This window comes from Gavia stellata, unplaced genomic scaffold, assembly GCF_030936135.1.
Source record: "Gavia stellata isolate bGavSte3 unplaced genomic scaffold, bGavSte3.hap2 HAP2_SCAFFOLD_38, whole genome shotgun sequence".
Lineage (NCBI taxonomy): Eukaryota > Metazoa > Chordata > Aves > Gaviiformes > Gaviidae > Gavia > Gavia stellata.
The window spans coordinates 2,189,349-2,213,216 of record NW_026776490.1 but is presented as its reverse complement, the minus strand read 5'-3'; the positions used below and the strand labels follow the sequence as shown (position 1 = coordinate 2,213,216).

The 23,868-nt window shown below is 41.2% G+C and overlaps 1 pseudogene; it reads left to right on the top strand.

The window, feature by feature from the left end:
- The first annotated feature begins 374 nt into the window (after window positions 1-374).
- Window positions 375-23,113, top strand: LOC132321031 (ATPase family AAA domain-containing protein 2-like; annotated as a pseudogene).
- Window positions 23,114-23,868: the final 755 nt, after the last annotated feature.

Below are 23,868 nucleotides of genomic sequence, written 5' to 3'. Positions count from 1 at the left end.
GGTCAAGCTTGGCTGCTTCTCTGAACCAATGTTGAAATAAAAGGTGGGGGTTTTTTCATGAAACACTAAGTTTATCTGAAAGGTTTTGCCGCAATAATTTTTTCAAAGGCTATTAAGCTCAAGTTGTCCACAAGAAAAGTGTGGCGGAGAGGAGCTTTAGCTTTGAAAGCTGGTTGGCTGGGGTTTTTTTCTGAGGGCTACTTCTTGGTGCCGAAGTGGTTCAAGGCTTACCTGCCATGAGTTGCACCACTATCAAGTCATGAGACTTACAGAATAAACTTGCCTAAAGGAGGGAGAATTCCCTTCTTAGCTCAACATACATGGTTCAGATTAATATGTTCTTATTTCCTTCTTTCTTTCCCTAGGAATTTTCCTCTGGCAAAATTGAATGCTTCAGTGGACACTGTTTGAAATCAATGAGAAAAAACATGCCGCCCTGTTCAGACTCTAGCTTTGACAAAAGCATGGAAATATTAAGTGAAAATGTCAATCGAAGACACTTTACGAGGTATTGTATTTCTAGATGTCCAATCCCTGTTCAATTCATAGAATTAAAAGGAAAAGTGAAAGCATGCACAATGAGTCATGTCATGATAAATCTACAGCTAAAAATCTGCGGGGCAGTATGATTATGTTAATGTCAGTGTCAGTGTCTTAGAACGAGAATCACTCTTCTTAGTAAAAGTCTTCTGCTTGTATAAAAAACGTGCATCTTTTCCCAACTCTTTTGAGATCTCTCCTCCGCTTTGGTTACTGAGATGTTATTTGCACTATTGAGACTTGAAGATTAGCCGGTTAGGAAAGTTGTGTCCTTACCGAACTGTCTGCATATGGTACGCAGCAGACTTGGGACCTGAATCCTCAGTGTGGTCCACAGGCTTTTCTTTGCATGATGTGGAGCACTGGATTACAAACTTGGTCAGGTTCCCTAGTCTTGATGGGGAACAGTACAATACAAGACTTCTATACAATATTCTAATACAATAATTCTTTTCTTCTTTCTCTCCTCTGTTCTCTTTCTTAATGTAGGCGGTTGGCAAAGCCAAAGTCAGACCAAAAAAACGGAAGAATATAAAGAAGGTAAGTAGTGGTAACTCCCTAGGATTCCTTTTTACTCTGGTTTCTGAGAAGGATTGTGTTTGGTCACTCCATCTATTTAACTTGGCCACAAAAACTGCTGAACTTATCAACCCAAAGCAGCTGAAGTTGTGAAAATAGATAGTGAAAAGATAGTGAATTTCCTACGAGTTTTAGGAAAGAGGTAGGTGAGAATAGAAGGATATGCTATTAATTCCTGTCAGGCTTGGGGAGAACACAGCTTGAATTCCAGCCTGCTCTTAGGCACTAGTGCCTGAGAATCTGTTCCTTAGCTCAGGTTTCTTTGTGACACGGATTTTCTGGAGTCTGCAGGACACAAATTAATTGAAAATCGTTCTTGCAAATAGGAGGTAATATTTGAGTTAAAAAGTAATTCAGTCATGAGGCGCACAAACCCGCTGATGTGGGGAAGGTGTCACTGAAGTTCAGTGATTCACCTTGGAACTGAATCACTGTGCTGAGTACACAAGCAGGCTTGGTGCTGTGAGGCTGCTTGCTGGCAGCTGGGAAAATGTGTTATTTCCAGGCAGCGTCCTGCCAGCCATGGATGGGCTGAACGCAGGAAGGGGCCTGAAATGCGCTTTGTGTGTAGTAATTCAAGTTCTAATTGTGCACTACTTCCTCACTGACCTCTCTTAACTGTTTTAATGATAGTGCAAGTAACAGACCCGTGGCAAAGGATGCTGTGTGGTAAATACTGGGCAGATCGTTTTTAAAGCAGGCAAGCGTTTGAGTTCTTTGCTATTTGGGAGTTTATCTTGAGACGTTTCTTATCTTCTAGAGCTTTTGTGTCAGGATGCAGAAAATGAGTGATGCATGCTTAAACAATGGACTAAAACCATGCATCTTAAGAAGAGACTTCCCACATAAATAATTTTTTAAAAAAACTATTCGATACAATTTGACATGGATGGAGTAAAAACACCTTAGAGAGAGGTATTTGTTGCTTTCACTTTTCCAGAAAGAAGTAACTGGAATGAACTTGCTTCCTGCATGGAACAAAAGCTGCGTGTTTGTTTTCATCAGATTGGCTTCCCAGTCTATTAAAAAGTTGCTATACAAGTCATGCTTTTAGGTAGGTAGTTTAAACATAATTCATTAAAGTTGAATGCTGTGGTCATGACAATAACTTCCAATTCGGTATTTAAAGAAAAAATCAAGCCACTGCAGATTTTTTTACATTTTACTAGAGCAACGGTGAAATAAAGGGAATAATGTATTTTCTGTCTCAAAATATTTTATACATTAATGCATTGTAGTCACCAGAACACTGAAGACCGGAGCTGATGCAAAAGCTGCACAACAAGTCCATGAAGAAAACGGGGATTTGGAGGTCCGCTGAAGCTGCAGACTTCAACAAAGTCATTACAACATTACAAATCAATCTGTTTTGTTCGACAAACTTATAACAAAGTAAGTGGGTTTTTTTCATGATCTTACAAAGCTACTAAAATGAGCCTTACTAGCAAGCCTTTCTGCTATGGCATAATATTGGCTAGGGACTTTCTCCTTCTTTTGACAACAGAAAAAGGTATTGTTATTCCTGGCAGCAAGAGCTAAATGTATTCCGTGCTCAGGCTGAGACTTCCCTACGTGCCCTTACGTATACGGTACATCCGTGTGACAACTGCTGGGCTGCAGGTGCCTTCCATAGTAGAGTTCCAACAGGGTGGTGCAGCTTGGAACTTCTGGGTTGTTACTGGCAACCTCTGCTAACATTCCGTGGTCGTTGATCAGGTAGGGTCTCCTCCTCTTCCTCTGCCTGCACTGGTATGTCCTGCTCGCAGGAGCAGGCAGTGCCCCTGTGCCGTAAGAAGAGCCGGCGGGGAAGACGGCCGGCCTGGCTGAACAAGGAGTTTATGCTGAGGCTCGGGGAAAAAAAGAGAACTTACCACCTCTGGAAAAAGGGGCAGGCAAGTGAAGAGGAATACAAGGACCTCGTTAGGTCATGCAGGGAGGGAATTAGGAAGGCGAAAGCCCAGCTAGAGCTCAACCTGGCCACGGTCGTGAGGGACAACAAAAAAAGCTTCTATAAATACATTAACAACAAAAAGGGGGCCAAGGAGGATCTCCATCCTCTACTGGATGCGGCGGGGAACATTGTCACGAAGGATGAGGAAAAGGCTGAGGTACTTAATGCCTTCTTCGCCTCAGTCTTTAACAGCCACACCAGGTATCCTCAGGGTATCCATCTCCCTGAGCTGGATGACAGGGATGGAGAGCAAAATAGGCTCCCCATGATCCAGGAGGAAGCAGTTAACGACCTGCTATGCCACCTGGAGACTCATAAGTCTATGGGGCCTGATGGCATCCACCCAAGGGTGCTGAGGGAGCTGGCGGAGGAGCTTGCCAAGCCGCTCTCCATCATTTATCAACAGTCCTGGTCAACGGGGGAGGTCCCGGATGACTGGAGGCTTGCTAACGTGACGCCCATCTACAAGAAGGGTCGGAAGGAGGATCCGGGGAACTACAGGCCTGTCAGCCTGACCTCGGTGCCGGGGAAGGTTATGGAGAGGCTCATCTTGAGGGCGCTCATGGGACACGTGCAGAATACCCAAGGGATCAGGCCAAGCCAGCACGGGTTCATGAAAGGCAGGTCCTGCTTGGCCAACCTGATCTCCTTCTATGACCAGGTGACCCGCCTAGTGGATGAGGGGAAGGCTGTTGATGTTGTCTACCTGGACTTCAGCAAAGCCTTTGACACTGTTCCCCACAGTATTCTCCTAGAGAAGCTGGCGGCCCGTGGTTTAGACAGGTACACTCTTCGCTGGGTAAAAAACTGGCTGGATGGCCGAGCCCAGAGAGTTGTAGTGAATGGGGTGAAATCCAGCTGGCGGCCGGTCACAAGCGGAGTCCCCCAGGGCTCAGTTTTGGGACCGGTCTTGTTTAATGTCTTCATTGATGATCTGGATGAGGGGATAGAGTGCACCCTCAGCAAGTTTGCAGACGACACCAAGTTGGGAGGGAGTGTTGATCTGCTTGAGGGTAGGAAGGCTCTGCAGAGGGATCTGGACAGGCTGGATCGATGGGCTGAGACCAACCGGATGAAGTTCAATAAGGCCAAGTGCCGGGTTCTACACTTTGGCCACAACAACCCCAGGCAACGCTACAGGCTTGGGGACGAGTGGCTGGAAAGCTCCCCCGCAGAAAAGGACCTGGGGGTGTTGATCGACACCCGGCTGAATATGAGCCAGCAGTGTGCCCAGGTGGCCAAGAAGGCCAACGGCATCCTGGCTTGTATCAGAAATGGTGTGGCCAGCAGGAGCAGGGAGGTAATCATGCCTCTGTACTCGGCGCTGGTGAGGCCGCACCTCGAATACTGTGTTCAGTTTTGGGCCCCTCACTACAAGAAAGACATTGAGGTGCTGGAGCATGTCCAGAGAAGGGCGACGAAGCTGGTGAGGGGTCTGGAGCACAAGTCTTATGAGGAGCGGCTGAGGGAGCTGGGGTTGTTTAGCCTGGAGAAGAGGAGGCTGAGGGGAGACCTTATCGCTCTCTACAACTACCTGAAGGGGGGTTGCAGAGAGGTGGGTGTTGGTCTCTTCTCCCAAGTGACTAGTGACAGGACTAGAGGAAATGGCCTCAAGTTGCGCCAGGGGAGGTTCAGGCTGGATATTAGGAAAAAGTTCTTTACTGAGAGAGTAGTGAAACATTGGAATAGGCTGCCCAGGGAGGTGGTAGAGTCACCCTCCCTGGAGGTATTCAAGGAGCGTGTGGATGTGGCATTGTGGGATGTAGCTTGATGGACATGGTGCTGTGTGGTGTTGGGTGGGTTGGTTTTTGGTGTGTTGTGCCTTGTTGTTGTTGTGTGGTGGTTGGCTTGCGTGGGTTGTTTGTGTGGGTTTTTTTTTTTTTTTTTTTTTTTTTTTTTTTTTCAGGTTGGACTTGATGATCTTACAGGTCTTTTCCAACCGTAGTGATTCTGTGATTCTGTGATTCTGTGAATTATTGTTAATACATTGATTTGTGTAAGGTGTGGGGCTTTGTACTTCGCAGCAAAACTGTTTAACCTGTTTTTTGGAAATAGGTGCTTGTGGCTGCTTAAGACTTCCAGGTCTGAGAGCATGTGCGGGAAGATGTATTTGGAAGGTGTTCCATGTGTAAAGAATTTGGGCACAGCCAATGTTGAAATTTGCCACTGGTGTCTCTGTTTTGGGATTGCCAGTTGCAGAGAGGTCTTCATACCAGAGCATCTTTTATGTACTTGCCCTCTAAATGAATTTTCTTAGCATCAGAACTGCCTTCACTTTTAATTAACTTTTCTTCCATGCTTATGAATGTTCTTATAATGCTTGGTTGAGTTAAGATACTGAGGAAAGTTGGATAAAGCCAAAGTGAAGTAGTCCCAGTGTTTCTGCCTGTCTGTCCATGGCTTAATTCTCTTTGTGAAGCCCAAATGGACATTGTTTTCAGAAAGGTTTGCCAAGTGTAACAGCAGTGGGATGTTTTTTCCAGCATGTATAGTCATGGAAAACCAGTACAAAACTTAGATTACAGTTAAGAGAAGAACAAGCAGCCTGTTGTCTGAGGAAGGCTGTGAACTGAAAATTACTTAATGCTATCATGCAGAACAACTTAAGTGCTATTATAAACTGCCATAATTTCTTTCTGTTGTCTTACTATGATCTTTAGAATTCTTATTTTTCTCTTGCTTAAATGGATTTTTTTTACTGTGCTCACCGAGAGGGAAAATAAACCTGAAAACAGTGTATTTTTGCAAATCTCAAATGCTTGTTCTTAAATCTATAAAAACCTTGAACATTTGATCTAATTTTTAAGTAGTGAGAGCTTGCATTCATGTATGTGCTGTGTTGACTGGTGTGGCTATTCGTAAGTGCTAAGAGTTGTTAAAGTAAACCCAGTTTAATGCCTGCAGTGACCTTTTTCCTTTATTTACTCACAGACATTAAATAGAAAACAATTTGAACACGTATTTAACTATTTAGGAAGTTTAAGCTCATTTGTAAGGTTTTCTGCATTCACTTGCCATTGTTATAAAAGCAAAAACCTTCTAGCTGCATCCTAAGTTAGAAAGCGCTTTTCTCTTTCTCCTTAATTCAAATCAGGTGTCTTCCACTAAACTTTCGGAAAGACGATTTGAAGGGAATTCACAAGGATTGAATGAAAATTGGAGCACGTCTGGCTGACGTTGATCCAATGCAAACAGATTGTTCAGTAAGTATTTTTAGTTCATTGTGTCAGTGAGATGTTTCCAGTGTTTATGAAAGCTTTCAATAACGTGCTGTCTACAGCTACCTTGGTTTACAGTTTTCTCTCAAGCAGTTTGAAAATTGCCCAGAGCATTTCCTTTGTGCTGACATACAATTTCTGATGGAACCTTATCAAGGTTGCAGCTTTCTTTAACATATAAAATGTGTTCTTTTGAATTTCTCTTTAGGTACGGTTTGATGGTGTGGGTGGTCTTTCTGACCACATTTCAGCTTTAAAAGAGATGGTCGTTTTTCCTTTGCTTTACCCAGAAGTCTTTGAGAGATTCAAAATTCAACCTCCAAGGTAACAGACATTGTTTCATAGAATCATAGAATGGTTTGGGTTGGAAGGGACCTTAAAGATCATCCAGTTCCAACCCTCTTCCATGGGCAGGGACACCTTCCACTAGAGCAGGTTGCTCAAAGCCCCATACAACCTGGCCTTGAACACTTCCAGGGTTGGGGCGTCCACAGCTTCTCTGGGCAACCTGTTCCAGTGCCTCACCACCCACATGGTGAAGAATTTCTTCCTTATAGCTGATCTCAATCCACCCTCTTTCAGTTTTAAAGCCATTACCCCTTGTCCTGTCACTACATGCCCTTGCAAAAAGTCCCTCTCCAGCTTTCCTGTAGGCCCCTTTCGGGTACTGGAAGGCTGCTCTAAGGTCTCCCCGGAGCCTTCACTTCTCCAGGCTGAACAATGCCAACTCTCTCAGCCTGTCTTCATAGGAGAGGTGCTCCAGCCCTCTGATCATCTTTGTGGCCCTCCTCTGGACTTGCGCCAACAGGTCCCTGTCCTTACGTGGGGGGCCCCAGAGCTGAACGCAGTACTCCAGGTGGGGTCTCATGAGAGTGAAGTAGAGGGGAAGAATCACCTCCCTCGACCTGCTGGCCCCCCATTTTCATGAGAATATTCAACTGAGGTATCAATATGTTTCCATGCTTCAAAATTTTCAGGAGTGTTGATGGGGTTTTTTAGCAGTAGTAAAAAGTAATTTCTTAAAAATGGATAGAATCCAGAATATATGTAGGTTCAAAGATGTACTGTGTGGGGAGAATATACTTTGAAAGTGTCTTGCCTTTAAAAGGCAGGGTTGGAGTGTTTTTGTTTTGAGTTCTACGTACAAGTCAACTTCATTAGTTTATAAGCAGGAAGAAGGAATTACCTACTGGTAGTCAACTGTAATTTGTTTCTTGGAAGTCCAGTTGTCTCTCCCACCGACTCTCTTTTTTTTCAAGTGCTCAAGTATCAATTTTACAATTGATAGGACTTGCAACTAGAACCTTGCAGCATTTGTTGTACTTAGTTATGAAATGAAATTATTAGAGATTTAATTGTTAGCTTTACATATTCTTGGTCAGCAAAACTCAATCATGGTATATTGAAATACGACTTTTAATCCTTTGCTTTCAGTAACTTTAAAAGTATTACAAAGAACGACAACAAAATCTGTGTTTTGCTTCTTTATTCATTTAAATTCTTTTTGAAACAGCAGTGTATTGGCTTTTCTAGCTGATGGCTATATTTATCTGATGGCTATATTTATCTGATGGCTATATTTATATATCCCAGCTTTAGACTTCCTCCTCGTTTATCATCAGCAATGGGAGACCAAGTCCACTAACTTAAAGCTTTTTACGGGAGAATTAAATGCTTTACTATCAAATCTTGCCTTTTGTGAAAACAAGAATGAATGTGCCGTGTATCATTGAAGAATGAACTGGTGATTCATAAGTTAGCCCAGTCTTAGATTCTGTGCTGAAGTTTGTTCTTGTTTGGCTCCACTGTGCTGTAACCACCCCTGTTAGTTTGTCAGCAGTTTTGGAAGTGTTGTTCTGGGACACTACGATCATTTGTCAAGGTTCTGTACATCTGCATGATCCTCTTTATTCATGTTGTTTACTGCCTTGTTGAGTTGTGTAGGAACACAAAACTTCCATCTGGTTTGACTTTTCTCACGCTTCAGCTGTTACCGCTCTCTTACACGTGAAGTGTAAGCTAGAGAGAAGAGTTGTGTGTTGTAGGGATGAGGGTTGTAATAGGTACTTTGCCATGATGTTTTTTTCTTATGTGAATCTTTGGTATTTTTAATTGCAGAGGCTGTCTCTTCTATGGCCCTCCAGGGACTGGGAAGACACTGGTTGCTCGTGCACTTGCTAATGAATGTAGCCAAGGTGACAGGAGAATAGCCTTTTTTATGAGAAAAGGTGCTGACTGCCTGAGTAAATGGGCGGGGGAATCTGAACGACAGCTTCGTTTATTGTTTGATCAGGTAAGGTGGAAACGTGCCACGTGTTCTGTCCGAGTTGTAACTGTAGTTTTCTGTGGTCAATATTTTTAAGAACTCACTCTTTTTTGGGTTTTGTCAGTTCCTTCCACTGAAACGGGATTGTCAGTGTTTCTTTTTTCAGTGGGTTTTTTAGGGGCTTGAAACCTTGAGATGTATTGGGAAAGATTAATAAAACAAATGAGAGAACCTCACAAAGCAACACCCCTCCCCCCCCCAAAAAAAAAACATCAAACAGCCACAAAAAAGGTTTCAAGAGGCAAGAGACGGTGGCTTTAGATCAGAGGGAAACAGATGCAGGCTGCAAGCATGGTCATTTAAATTCATAACAGAAGCTTGCTTCCAGAACGTGTAATTGAATTAAGTCCTGGCTCTGTTCTCGGTGGTTGCCAAACAGCTGTAAAAACTACTGGTATGATTTGTTTCCTGTCACCCAGTCTCAGTGGGTTGACATAGCTGCTGTCTTCTGTTACTCGTGCCACTTACTCCGTTAGCTCAATTAGTAGAGATCCCTGATGCTAGTTGGAAAAATCTAGCTCCAGTGACTTTCCAACCATGACGTTTTTCTCTTTAAAATTGTGCTGGTTTACTTATGTCAGTATTCCTGTGTTTTCATTCTAGGCCTACCAGATGCGACCTTCAATTATTTTCTTTGATGAGATAGATGGTCTTGCTCCTGTGCGGTCCTGTGAACAAGACGAAATCCATAGGTAGTACATTTTTTGTACCTACATAGAAGCTGCTAGATCTTTGTGAAAAGAAGACCACAACCTATTTAACTTCATGTGACACATTCATTTGTCCTGAAAACTAGTAATTCAATGCTACTAAACTTCAGATGGTTTTTAAACAATAATTGAAAACAATTCACTAAGCTTGATAGCAGCACAAGACCTGTGTTACCTTGTCTGGTTTTTTATGTCTTAAAACGAGTCTTTCAGTAAGGAGCATCTCATCAATAAAAGCTTGTCCTTTTTGAGTGGTCATTGGAGAAGGTCATGTAAAACGTAACAAAATTTACTAAACCAGTGAATGAAAATTACATTTTTCTGTTAGCTCTATTGTATCAACACTTCTGGCACTTATGGATGGGTTAGACAGCAGAGGAGAGATTGTGGTAATTGGAGCCACCAACAGGCTGGATTCTATAGATCCTGCTTTACGAAGACCCGGACGGTTTGATCGAGAGTTCCTCTTCAGCCTGCCAAATAAAGAGGTCAGAACTTAAACTCAACCCTAATGCTAATGTGGCAAAGTCCCTCTTTGTAACAAAATCACATAACAGTGCAGTATCACGGAGCAGTTAAAGTCGAAATCAGTGTTGTACAACTTGGACAAAAGAGGGATGTCTGGAGAGAGCTGCGTTGTGCTGTGGAGGGCAGACCTGGTACTGACTATATATGACTAAGATGATTTCAACAAGTAGGTAGTTCTAGAATTAATTTTGGTTTCACTGTGACCAGCCAAGAAAAGGGGATGCTGCTAGTCGCTGAAATGTTTAAGTAAGGATCAATGTCTGAATTAGCTATAAATTACTGCTATCTCATCTGGAAAATGACAGAAATGGTGTGCACGCAAGAATTCCTTTTTGCTAACAACAACTTTTACCAAGGCTGGTGCTGGAGCAACTTAAGATTTTTCATTCCCAAAGTGGTTCATGTTTGCTTACTTATTTAATCCAATTAGGCACTTTCACCCTGAAGCACTCTTGCTCTCAGTTCTTGGTTTATGAATGGATAGTGGACGTACCTGTGTTGGACTGTTCCCAGGCTGGGTATCCTGGGCGTTCCCTATAAGTATTTGGGGATCTGACATTCTTACTGGTACTCGTTAACAGCGACTTGGACAAAGATGTGAAGTACACTGCACAGGTGCAGGGCTTGGGAAGCTTCTAGTTCAATGGCAATAGCTAAGCAATGAAAAAATAGGTATATAGCAACAAAAAAATATTGGGGGGACGATAGTGTGCAAAACTGGAACCCTGTTTTTGTGGTTTTTCTCTGGCTACCGCTGATATTGCTTTTTCTTTTAGTAGCACTTTTTGGAAAAAGGATAAAATGCTTATTGGAGTGAAGGCTAATAAAAGTGCACTGAGCAGTGTAGTTAACACACACATTTGCCTCCAGTTTGTATCTGCTTTCAGGAACAGGAGAGGAGGTGCCATGAAATGGATATAATACACGGTTCCCTACTGTGGAAGAATTCTAGAAATCTGCCATAATTAATCTGTGTACCAGGAAATACTTAAATGAAAGTCTTGCTAAGATCAGACACGAAGACAGGCAACATTTGACATTTTCTGGATCAATGACAGGAGTTTGAGTCATAATTATTGTTCTTCGTAGTAACTGTAGCAATTTGAAAGGTAGTGCTAGGACTGTCTTCCTTGCATGAACTGGCAGAAAACCAAATTTGATGAACTAATGAGCCTGTCATCATGAGATTTTGCTGAATAGGAGAGAAAAAGTATTTTTATTAATGTGAGGTGGTTTTGTGTTTTGTTTTTTATTTTTAAGAGAAAACTTAGGACAAACCAAAATGCAACCATTTTGTTTCCAGGCTAGAAAAGATATTTTCAAGATTCACACACGAGACTGGACCCCTAAGCCACTGGACATGTTTCTTGAAGAGCTAGCTGAAAAATGTGTTGGTAAGTTTGAAAACAAGGTCAGTCACTGCACGTGACTGAGTCCTAAGGAATCTGAGCTTGTACCCGGCAGCACCCGAGCTCTTGTGCCTTGCTGCAGAGTGAGGCAGCTGACACGCCTTGGGAGCAAACAAAGTTAGATGCTTCTTTTCTTGTCATTTTCTTCTTGTCTCTCAGAACATTAAAGAGCTTTGGGGCATCTTCCTCAGGACTAAAGTTCTGATTAGGAGGCCACTTCATAAGCGCAGGGTATCAGGCTGTGAGCCACGTAACAAAACTTCTCTGCAGCTCGGTAACGCTTTGGATTATCTCTTAGCCTGTTAATTTTTAGCTGCATACAAAGTCTTTCAGTGTTGCACTTTGGAAACCTTGGCCTTGACTTCTGTGTTGCCTGAGACTGACACAACATTTCATTCTTGTTTTGTTTATTAGGATACTGTGGTGCTGATATTAAATGCTTATGTGCTGAAGCTGCCCTCTGTGCTCTGCGCCGCCGCTATCCTCAAATATACAAAAGCAGTGAGAAACTGCAGTTAGATATTGCTTCTATTAAAATAACAGCGAAGGATTTTGTCATGGCTATGCAGAAGACTGTTCCAGCTTCACGGAGGGCTGTGGCTTCACCTGGGCGAGCACTATCACCTATTTCAAAACCACTGCTTGAAAACACACTAGCAAGAATTTTACAAGCCTTGCAGAGAGTATTTCCCCACGCAGAGCTTGCTCTAAAGAAGGACCAACAGCAAGGTATAACAATAGTAGCCGCTTCTTTAAACTTCTGCCAAAGCAAAAACTTCCGATTTGTGCAATCAACATACAGAAACCTCTCAGCCATAATGACAGTAGGATTTTATAATATGCACATGCACGCCTTTATTTCAGGAATATCGTGCATAGTTTTTATTCTGGATTCTAAACTGAAGTGCTGGATGGGAGCTGTGAATGACTCGCAATACCTAGGAGAGAACTACGCATTCTCTCCTAGAGCACCCTGTTTCTGACAGTAGCTAATATCGTGTTTATCATTCGTAGAGATGGATTTAAGGTTTAATGTGTGAGGCACCTCTTTCAAAATAAATGTTTAAATGGGGGGAGAGGGCATTTTTACATGAATGCTTCTAATTCCTGTGAAGAATGTCGGAACCACAATACAAGTATAAGTGGTTTAAGCTAAATATTGTTACAGCTATCGTGATTTTTAACCATAGTCTCTTAATTTGAATGTTTGTGGATCACACTGTACGCCTGCACATGAGATCAGAATGTTTCAGTAATGTATACTCTGGGGCTTGGCTTGCATAGCGTATGTGAGCTCACACTCCTGACTGCATCAACCCTGACCAAGTTGTCTGTCGGTTGGTGACAGCAAATAAATTGATGAACTCGCTGCACTGCTGATTAACGGAGATCCATGAATAGTTAGTTACTATCCTAATCCCTGGAGAATATCCTATCAGTATTACTCCCAGTAGAGCTGGTAGATTGTTTGCATTGGTAAAAGAGGCAGAAACCCACCAACAATATAAAAGCAGAGAGGCTAAGGGATTGGTAATTGCATCCCGTCTCCGTTGTCGGCCTTTCATGATCTCTTCCTTCGGGGATCTTTGAGGAGCCTTATTTAGAAGATGTGTTGATCTGTATATTCTGACTCACTAGTCCTAGACAAAGGGAAGTCTGTGGCCACCACGTTCACTTAATTTCCCCACATCCAGTGGGGGAACCTGCTCCAGAAGGAAGTGGCCTTGTTGGGTTCTTCAGGTGTCTAGGAACTACAGAAGTTCCTAATCATCTTTATTCTAAGGAAGAAACCTCCTGTTGTTTTCACCAACAGAGAGAGAGAATACCTTATGCAAATCATGCGATGTAGGACAGCTTTGTAGAGACTTGTGCAATCTCCTTAGATCTGTGGTAGGATAAACTCTTCAGAAAATAACATTCGGCATGTGCCCTCAAATGAAGAAATACAATATAAGGGGTCTCCAGCACTGATTTAGAAGCTGTATTAATGTGAGAGCAAGCTATGGACTATTCAGGAAAGTTAACAAACCTCTCTTGTCTTTCAGACAGTTTAAATCATATTTTAAGAAATTATGCGATTGACAGTGATGAGGAATCACCATTAATCTTTGAAGATAAGCCAACTCCTGAAATGCCTGGTAGACAAAAGGAAAAATTCCTCAATTTTAGCAGGTACATATTTGTCCCTTTATGTTTGCATTATTCAGATGGCCGTGTCTGTAAACAGTTTTGGTGTGAGGGGTGGTAGATGAAGAAGTAGAGGGGAGGGGTGTGGGGGGGTGATCAATATTTGCAAGAAGTAAGCGTGAAGATCCAGCTGGGTACTGAGGTTCTAATGGAGTACACTGCCATAACCCATCAAACTGAATGGCCCAGCCCTCTTTTCCTAAGTCAAAGTGGTCCACAGACTATTAGAATGTGTTGATTTAATCCATGGCATTCCTTGAAAGACTCAAGACCAAAGAAACGTGCTGCCTGTCCTTTTAGCTAAAAAAACCCTACAGATTCGTGTAGACATCTTTTGCCCTTCTAATTTCCAAGATTGTTAAACCAGCAGCGAATTATGTAGCAGAAACAGAACTGAGAAATGGTTTGTTAAAACACTGTGAGAAAAACTTAAACAATGTCTGCATTTTGTACCTTTAACTGACTAAGTTTATGTTAACTTTTTAACATTTTAATGTGGAAGTCATATAAGCTGACAGTTGAAAAAACAGATTATTGTCGTCACTGGTGGGTCAGTTATTTTTCTCACTTTCTATTGCTGCGCTGTCCAGAAAATCTTCTGACCTGCTGAGCTTGGTTAGGTCTCTAGATCTTTGACTTCAGCCAGCAAAGGTACAATAGTATTGTGGTGGAAAAAAACGAATGCTCTTCACAAATGTGTTTCATGCTAGTAAAGCAGGATTACTAGGAAATTAATAGACAATTCAAAGATGAAACATTAGAATGACTGAATAAAATAAATATACATCTTAATACATATTGAGTGTACTGCTGTAATTTAACCAGTCCATTTGTGTACTTCTTCAGATACAGCTAATGTGTTTCAGTGCCCATGTTAATTTTTTTCTAGAAATGTTGTTCTACTCCTTCCTTCCCACTATCTCCAGTAACTATGGCCAAATTTCAGATAAACTAGACAGATGTAGAGATCTCACAGCTACTTAAACTCAAGACCTACTGAAAATCAGTGTCTACGGGCAGTGAGGAGATCCAGATCGGCATGTGCTGAGAGATAGAGTTGTTATTCTCCCCCATATCGGGTTACTGATGAGTTGTCACACGTGTATTTGGCTGGACAGTCCCCCTGTATGATTTAAGAGCCGTTACTTAACCCAGCCAAAGGAACAGCAGACATGCTGGGGATTGGCAGGATTTCTTAAAGGAGGTATGGTACAAGTTTTTTAAAAAGAAAATGGGCTTTGACAGTGTTCCTGATCACAGACCAGCTTATTATTTGCTGGAACATGGAGAGTATTTACTGAAAGGGAAAAAAAAAAGAAAGAAAGGTGTATAGGAAAAAACCTTATCATCTGTGTGCCTATTCATCACCTCATTTTTAAACTTGTTTTCTTCTTCCTGTTCTAGAAATGCTTATTACCAGCCAACATCTTGCAGGCCACGGTTCTTACTAGTTGGAGAGCCAGGATACGGGCAAGCTTCTCATTTGGCACCTGCAGTAATACATGCCCTGGAAAAGTTTCCAGTCTATACACTAGACCTATCTGTTTTGTTTGTTAGCATCACACCATCGGAAGAAACATGTGCACAGGTACCTTTTTTTCTCTTTAATCTCATAGGATTCATGAACTGTATATAAACTAGTAAAGTAAGCAAAATTCATTGTTAATGGAGGTGGCCTCGTTTGAATGTGCTGTTAGGTTTACTTCTGTCTGAAAAGCCACTTTTCTGCTAGATCAAATGATACCAAATGAGGATGTTACATGTGGCCCTATCTTTCATTCCAAAGGAATGGAAAGTGAGGATGTTGCTAGCAGCTTGGGAAGCTGGGAGGTGCTGCTAATAAACCCCTCTTTATAGCAAGAAGTCCTCCCCATCTCGGTGGGATCCAGAAAGTTGTTTTCATTGCTGCTTAAGAATCTGTGCTCCCAGTAGATGGCTCTGCAGCAGCCTGACTGCCTGTCATGCACTTTTTGTAACCTTCATTTTCATTATATTTGTAAGGCAATCAAGCTTTTGGGGAAAAGAAGTGTTTCTTTTCTTATATATACATATACAGCTTGTACTGCTGCAGTATATGCAGTAAAAGCGTTAAAATTCATGGAACGCTTACGTTTGGTTTTCGTATACTATAAATTAAATATAAGCAGATTTAGTGCTGTTTTCCTTTTTACTTTTAGGCAGGAAATCTGTTTCGTTGTTTGACATCACTGTATTAAAATATTTTCACCTTTAGTAGCAGCATTTGAGAGCTCTACAAGTAAGGATGGACATGTTACATGACTGGATACTCATTTGTCACATAAGAGGAACAATTCCTTTTGTGTTATGTGATGGTTGCACCTGCGGTCATATAACTAGCATGTCTAGTCACTGCCCGGATATACCACGTGCACTTCCCATCTTGTGACAGGAACTCCCTGAATATTGATAATCTGAAAGGGTGCACGGAGAAATTTGTCATGTGAAAGGACTGTTGCCGCTTCCCTCATGTGGTAGATGCATGTCCTCTTCTGTGATCGAGGTACCATCTGTAGGCAATGGCTTGTGGTCTTCCGAAGCACGTAATCTGGTCTGATTGATAATGAGAGGCTGTGAGTGATTTAGCTATTCAGGCAGCTATTCAGACTGGTCACCTCTTATAAAATGTACGTGAAGTTATGAATTGTAACCAGGCTTCTTTCACAGTGTCAGCCCTCATCTTTTCACATAGGTCTTTGCTTGTTCAAACTGTGCTTCAGAGTGACTTGGATATGTGCGCACTCTGAATTGAAAATGGTGCAGTCAGAGTCGTGTAGTGATTTACCCAGGCTAATACATCTTGCTCAAGGGTTAGTCTTGTTTTTTCAGGCACACCACCACAGCAGCTGAGTTGTAAGGCTCTTTAGGCATTACCTTACACCTAAGTAGTTTTGAAATCAGGCAGAGATTCAGGTCAGTTTCTGTCTGTGTAGCAATGTCCATATTTGAGTAAAGTGAAAATTTTACCTTATTGTTAAGGAGTTGTTTTTTGTTGGATTGTTTTGATGTTTTGGCTGCATGTGCTCCTATTTCATAAGACAGTTTGACTGACACGTAGTTATTTATTAGCCTGTTCTACATGGTTTAGTTTTCTTATCCAAGCTTTCATTTTACCAGTTGATGCGAGAAGCACAAAGAACAGCACCAAGTATCATTTATATTCCACATATCCATTTGTGGTGGGACGCTGCTGGAGCTACATTGAGAGCTACTTTTACAACACTACTGCAGAACATTCCAGCATTTGCTCCAGTTTTGCTGCTTGCAACATCTGATGTGTGTCATGCAGATCTCCCAGAAGAGGTATTTCTGTTGATACTTTTCTTACTTTTTTTAGTCAGTTTTTTGTTAATTTATAAATCCTTTAAACATTGGAGTACTGTGCACTCTTAAGCAAATTCATACTGTTATTACTCAGGCACCCTAACCAGGTCTCTTAAAATTTGCTTAGACAAAACAATGCTTGACAGCATTTGCCTAAAGTGTTTTCTGAGTAAAGAGATTGACTTTGACCCAACTTTTTCCCCCTTCTCACACACTCATGCTTATTAGACAGACATAAACATTTACTTCAGACAATAATTCCAGTGACTTCAAGATTGTTAGGTATGTACTTAGTCAAGAATATACGGTGCTTGAAATGTACATGGGAAAAAGATACTTTTACTGAAAAGTGAAAGATAGTTTTACAGAGAAAGTACGATGGTCACACTCTTAATGATGGAATGTAATTTCAAATTTAAATTCTTTATTAAAAATTTCAATTTCTTTCTTCATATCGGTGAAAGCTTTACAAATCAGAAAGCTAAGTTCCAACTTCTGTTTAAGTAACTTGGAAATCTATTTTTAGTTGTATTTCTTAACAAAATTCAGTAAGAGTATGTGCTTAGCTTTCTAGGTATCTGAGAGTGTGCATTAAAGGAAGGTGTTCAAAATGTGAATATGCTGCTCTGGTTACTTTGTCTCATTTACTGGGGGGGAGAGAGGGGGTTGCCTAGACGTGTTTATCATCAAATGCTTTGAAAGGGCTTAACTTTCTACAGAAATTCTTCTACGGTTAATAATTTCTTTCTAAAATAAGTATTGAAATTCCTTCCATACTTTCTGGTAGTAGAGATTGAAAAATGGAGTAAAACTTGGAAGTGTGCAGCTTTAGACACCTCATTTAAATTAATTTTAAAAAAACCCACAGCACCTTACCAAAAAAGCCCACACTTGTCTCCTGAATCCTGCCTGTTCCTTCTATAGCTGCCATAAAGATTCAAACTAAAGGACAGCAAGGCAGGTAAATACAAAATAAGCAGTCTAGGAGGTGCTGAATGTCAGCACTTTATCAGTGTATCATAGGGTCCCTTCATTGAGCTTTAACTCTAGAGGTGTTCCTTAGAGAAGATACTTTAATTTGCCATGCTAACCTATGAAAATCCAACCTTTTAAGGCCAAGAATACACCTTTTCACAGTTTGTCTTATCAAGGTGATTATTCAGTTTAATTTGGAAAGGCACTCATCTTTTTGGAACAGAACATGAATTTGTGTGACCTTACATCTGAAATATCTTTTCTCCTCATGCTTTAGATAAAAGAATTGTTTATTAATGATGATGAAGTGTTCAAAATCCAGTTGCCTAATGAGGAAGAAAGAAGAACATTTTTTGAGGACTTAATTGTAAATCAAACTGCTAAACCTCCTGCATCAAAAACTAAGACAGGTGAGGATATTCTACATAGAAAACTTTGCTAACTGTAAGTTAACAGCTCTACAGCATTTGCTTTGGTGGTAATTTTCTATCAATAATTTTTCATAGGCTTGTATTTGAGTACCGTAAATTGACTAAAAGTTTCTGATTCTTTTAAGCTTGGCAGTACTTGGAAGTACTGCCTGTAGCAGCACCGCCTAAGCCTCCACAGCTGACAGAGGAAGAAATAAGAGAGCTGGAGGAGCAGGAGGAGGATATATTGCATGAACTGAGGATTTTCTTAAGGGATGTGACTCGTAGACTTGCCGGTGACAGACGTTTCAGAGCATTTACAAAGCGTGCCGACCCAGAGGAGGTAAATTAGTGTTGATCTGTAATACCATTTTATCTGGGTGTATTCATAATTTCTGCATGTTTATATTTCTCAGAGTTCGTGTGCTCTTTATAGGAAGGTTTGTCTTTTTTTTTAGGACCGTACTATTCTGATTTTTCAAGAAGCAGGAAGTTTGCTTTTACTTTTGCTGACTCCTTGAGGCCCTCAAATGTCTGTTATTTGAGTTTCACTGAAAGCCCCGGGTTCCTTCTGCAATGCCTTCAGAACTTTAGAATATTTCAGTTGGAAGGGACCTATAACGATCATCTAGACCGACTGCCAGTTAGACCAACTGCCAGTTAGACCAACTGCCAACACAGTTCACTCATGAAAAGGCTTTGACATGTAGGCATGTTACAGCACTGAAAAGCAGAGAGATCTCTTTCTTTATAATTATAAACAGTATCTATAGGACTGTTTTAATAAAGCCTAAAGCTCTTTAATTGACTGTCAGTAGTTTCTGTGAGAACAGGAGTAAGAACAGCAGTTTTTAAAATAAATTCCAAGATTCTATTCTCTGTTTCGTCTGGGGCTCCTCCGTATAAGATCAACCATAAGGGCTGTGTGGTTTCTTCTTCCTCCCATACGCTTCTGTCTTTTTTTTTTCTCATGTAATGTATTGAATAAGTCTAAGCCAGGGGCATATACTTCGAAGTCAGCTGTCGTTTTAATAGAGCTTTGCATTTCAGCAAAGTCCTGTTCCCCTAAACATCCACTGACTTGTCTTTCCCTTTACTTCTAGTTTCTGAGATGTAAATAACCTAAACAAACCTAGATGTCCTCATCTCTACTAGTCATTAGGCTCCTTTTATGGTCTGAGTAAAGAAATCGGCACCTCTCGGTCCAGTTATCTCATGCAAAAGTAGATGCCTAGGACAGATACTTCAAAGGTGCATTCCTGCACCTTTTTCTTCCCGCCAACAACGAAGAGAATCTCGGGTGACTCTACTGAGAAAGCTTTCTTTGCTGTGATTTTCTGAAGCAAAGTGAAATGAATCCCACTCTGGGTGTCTGCTCCCTTCTCTGCCCCACACGTGCTTCTGACCTCCCTGCTTCTTGTTTTTCCCTCTTCTGGTCTGTCTCTTCAAAGCCAGTTGAAATAGCCCTTCTATTTTCAAGCAACTAACTGGTTAATTTCCATATCTTTGGATGTGTCATAAATATTTGGGGTTTTGAAGAAGTCCTTTATTTTACGTTATTAAAATAATTAATTTTGGTAGATACTGTGTTAAATCTCTGAACACGCATATTTCATTTGTAGGTACCTGATTATGATGCAGTTATTAAACAGCCCATGGACCTTTCGGCAGTTCTCTCGAAGATTGACTTGCACCAGTACCTAACTGCAGGAGATTTTCTAAAAGATATCGATCTAATCTGCAGTAATGCTTTACAGTACAACCCAGATAAAGACCCTGGAGGTAAGAATGTGTTTTGATCCCTAATTTGGAAAAATTAAAAATGTATAAATTGATAAACGTCGTCTGTGGACAGTAGACTTGGGATTCGATCATTTTAAATATCCACAGAGAGCATTTCTTGCCAGGTTGTAAATGTTGGAGCATTAAACTACTTGGACAAGAAATTGTGATAGAAGTGTTGATCAGTAACTAGTGCTTTTGCTTTAATGATTAACTTTTATGTTGTTATGCTGAAAATATTCACTGAGATAACCCTTCAGAACCTATCTATGAAAAGAGCAAAATCTTTCGATAAGTAATCAAAATAAAGGATTTCATCGGCTGGTAGAAAAGACTCAGTTCTGACTGTAAAATTTCAGATCGTCTCATTAGGCACAGAGCTTGTGCTTTGAAAGATACTGCATATGCCATCGTGAGAGAGGAAATGGATGAAGATTTTGAACAACGCTGTGAAGAAATTCAAGAATCTCGCAAGAAAAGAGGTATGGTTTTTGACGCTAATGATTTTAAGACTTGTCTCGGTATTTGTAACCAACAATGCAAGACACAATTCTTTGCTATCTGTTCTTTATTGCAAGGTTGTAGCTCTTCAAAGTATGCTCCGCCTTACTACCGTGTAATGCCAAAGCAGAACTATGTTCCTGGCTGTGAGAAAACAGACCCAAAGTGTAACGAAAAGATGAAGATGCCAGCAGCGCCTGTAGATTCCAGTACACCGTGCTCTGAAGGCAAGTTGCATTTTATTCAGACTTTCTTGGAGAAGGTGCTAAAGTCACTGATACCTTCTCTGGTTTTGTGACATAACATGTTTCTGTGATGCCTGGTTCTTTGTGCCAGAGGCGTTCAGTGTTTTTAATTTGCTCCAAAACGTGAGATAAATCCAGAGGTCATTCATTCGATATAGTTATGAAGTTCAAGTACATTGGATGGTTTACATTGTAAGACACTGGACTTGATGACCCAACTGATGTTTAACGGCTCCTAAATTGCTCTCTCTTGAAGTCAAAAATGTTGTACATGGCAGTTTCTGAATACTCAACTAGCTTTTAGTTATGAGAAACAGTATTTTTCCCTTCCCTGCCCTCAAATGCTAAAATCTATGCCACCTCTTAGTGTGATTTCCAACTGAAGGGGGAAAGGGCAGAAAAATAAGGGAGCAATAATAATAGATATGTAAAGGAAAGACAATTATTTCCCCACTTTTCCTGTGAAAAGGACATGAAAGAACAAAGGGACTTGGGTCTCTCGGCTAAAACGCATGACATGGTGTGAACTTTCCTGGTCTCCATAACAGGACTAGGAATTTTGCCATTGACTTCACCCATACGCTTTGTGCAGTACTCCATCGATACAAAGAACGGTGGGTTTTTCTGGAAGGCAAAAATGCTAAGTTTGTTTTAAACAAGGTTAACAGAAAGCGTGTGAGGTGTAAGTCTTCACAGGCAAATTTTTCTCCAGCAAACATTCCCTTAAAATTGTCTCTTTAACTCTGCCCAACATGTGTTTAGCTTCTGAAGTTTACAGCTTTATAACCGATTTGAAGAAGGGCTCATCTCCAAATGCTTTTCTGTTCATCTATATTAGTTCACGTAGTAAGACAGTAAGCAACTTCACCTAATAACTTTGCTTTCTGGTAATACTTCCTATCTAAAGTAAGAATTTTCTGCTCATAAAATCTTGAAGCTGATGGTTTTGTGAGTGAAATTCTGTAGCTGGCTTTTTAAAATCTAATAGCAAATTGACCTCATTAACTTGCAACTCTTTCTCTAGACATATGTAGGGAGACAGACAATGTTACCTGAGCTCCTTTGATAATTTTCCTTGTAAGTCAAGTAAGATGAGGATGCTGGATTTTGAAGGAAGAACTGTTTTGGTAATGTTTTGGCTTACTTTTTCTGATATCTCTTTGTAGAGATGTCAAAAAGGAAACGCAGAAAGAACAAAGCATCTTCAAGTATCGCAGCAAAGAGGAGGAAATTTTAGTTCAATAAAGAGAATAAAGTTCCAGAAGACCAAAATGAAGTAGAGAGTGCAGAAGAGTCTCCAGAAGAACATGTTTCTAACATGGATTGCACGGAAGTTGAGTCCACACAGGATTCTTCTATGGAAGAAAATGGAAGCGTACTTCAAGAACGACAGAAAAATGGGCATGAAAATAAATGTGGGTCAGAAAATGAAAGAGAGAGGGTTCTCCTTGTGGCTAAATCTGCTTCTGAAAAGAAGAGTGTCATGCTTTCTGAACATTCAGACCTAAGAGAGGACAGTGAAATGCCAGATTGCCAAATAGCAGAAAGTTCTGAAGACGGAGATTCAAACGGTAAGTGAAAGGTCAAACAGGTCCTTTAGCTCCTTTTTCTTCCTGAGGAGGATTACACTATTTATTAGGTTTTAGCCTTCTTTAATTCCATTCTGCTGTTTCTGTTGCATCTCTCTAAAATCAGCACACAGTGTTTCTTGCATAATGGTGCTGCCCCTCTAGTTATAGTAGCCAAACTCATGTTTTTCTGCAGCTGCTGTTCTTTTGATTCTGAAGTTTGTTTTTCCAAATGGTACCTAATTGAAAAACAGTCATTGACTTTCTTTTATTGTATGAGTATTGTTCCACTAAGGAGCAGCGTAAGTTAAAAAGCTGTACTTCAAGCAATGTGGACCCAGAGTCACATGTGGAAAAGAAGACTTCTGTCCTAATGTTTGCAATGCAGGATGTGTTTCCTAACCTAAATTACTTTGGAGTTTTACCCTGCAGTGCCGTAATGGCAACGTGACTCTATTTTTTTTCCTGTTTTTACCCTGCCTTTTTCTCTAGTGCTTTTCTGTGTGCCTGAATTTCTAATTTTTATGGAGCACTGGCTTTTGCCAGAAAGAAAGTAAAAGTCAAGCATTTCTCAGTGAAAAAATGGTAATGGGTCTGTCTCTGTCATTGCAGAGAGAGACTGTATTCCAGGCACAGGACACTTCACTGATACTGTATTCCCGATAAACAGGCCGGTGGCCGCCGGCGTCTCCTCGCCCTTGGGCCAGGCGAGGTGCCGGCGCGCAGCGGTTGCGCAGGTTGGGAGTTCTCGGGTGGCAGGGATGCCCTCACAGCCCGCTCCTTCGCCGCCAAACTTCGGCTCCGCGCTAGACTGTCCCGCCACGCACCCAGACGGCTTTTAAAGACAGCGTCGTCTCTAGCCCCGTGAAGGGTTTTTCTCTGACGCCAGCCCCGAGTTTCTCTCAGGCGCCCTGAGCTGTCGCTGAGGGAGGACATGGCCGCAGGGTCCAGAGCCCCAAACCAGGGGCGAGTGAGCACAAAGTGACGGCTCTGAGGGAAAAACCCCACGCCACACCACCCCACCCCCCCTTTTTTTTTTTGTTTAGTTACAGAACTTGGAGAACGGGGACCTTTTCCTTTAGTACATAACCTAGCTATTGAGGCAATATTTAGTTTTGACTCCCGCTGCCTACTTGTCAAAAGCGTTGCGTTTCTACATACTATTTCTTTGATTGCTGCTTGCCATTTTGGTTCAGACACTAGAATACGACTGTTTCCCTGAGGAAGAAAAATAAAGGTGTGCCTTGTGGGAACCGTTAACAGTTGGTCATGGAAGCTCAAGATACACAGAGCTACAATTTTTTTAAAAAACTGTATAGGTACAGTATCCTGTCGAGACTACTGCCAGGAAAGAGTTTGGTCAAAGTTTGAAAAGCAAAAGATTTGATCACAGGAATGTTTCTGGTTCCTCGTTTCCACACTGTCACTCCTGTTCAGTTTTTCAAACAGTCATCTTGGGGAACGTGGTCAGCAAACCACCCCCACAGTCCCATCGAAAATGGCTGTCAGCAGTCAAGGTGGAGGTCAAGTTGAGGAAAAATTACGTTAATTCCTTTATTACCTTTCCAATGTAATACATTACATTAAAATGTAAATT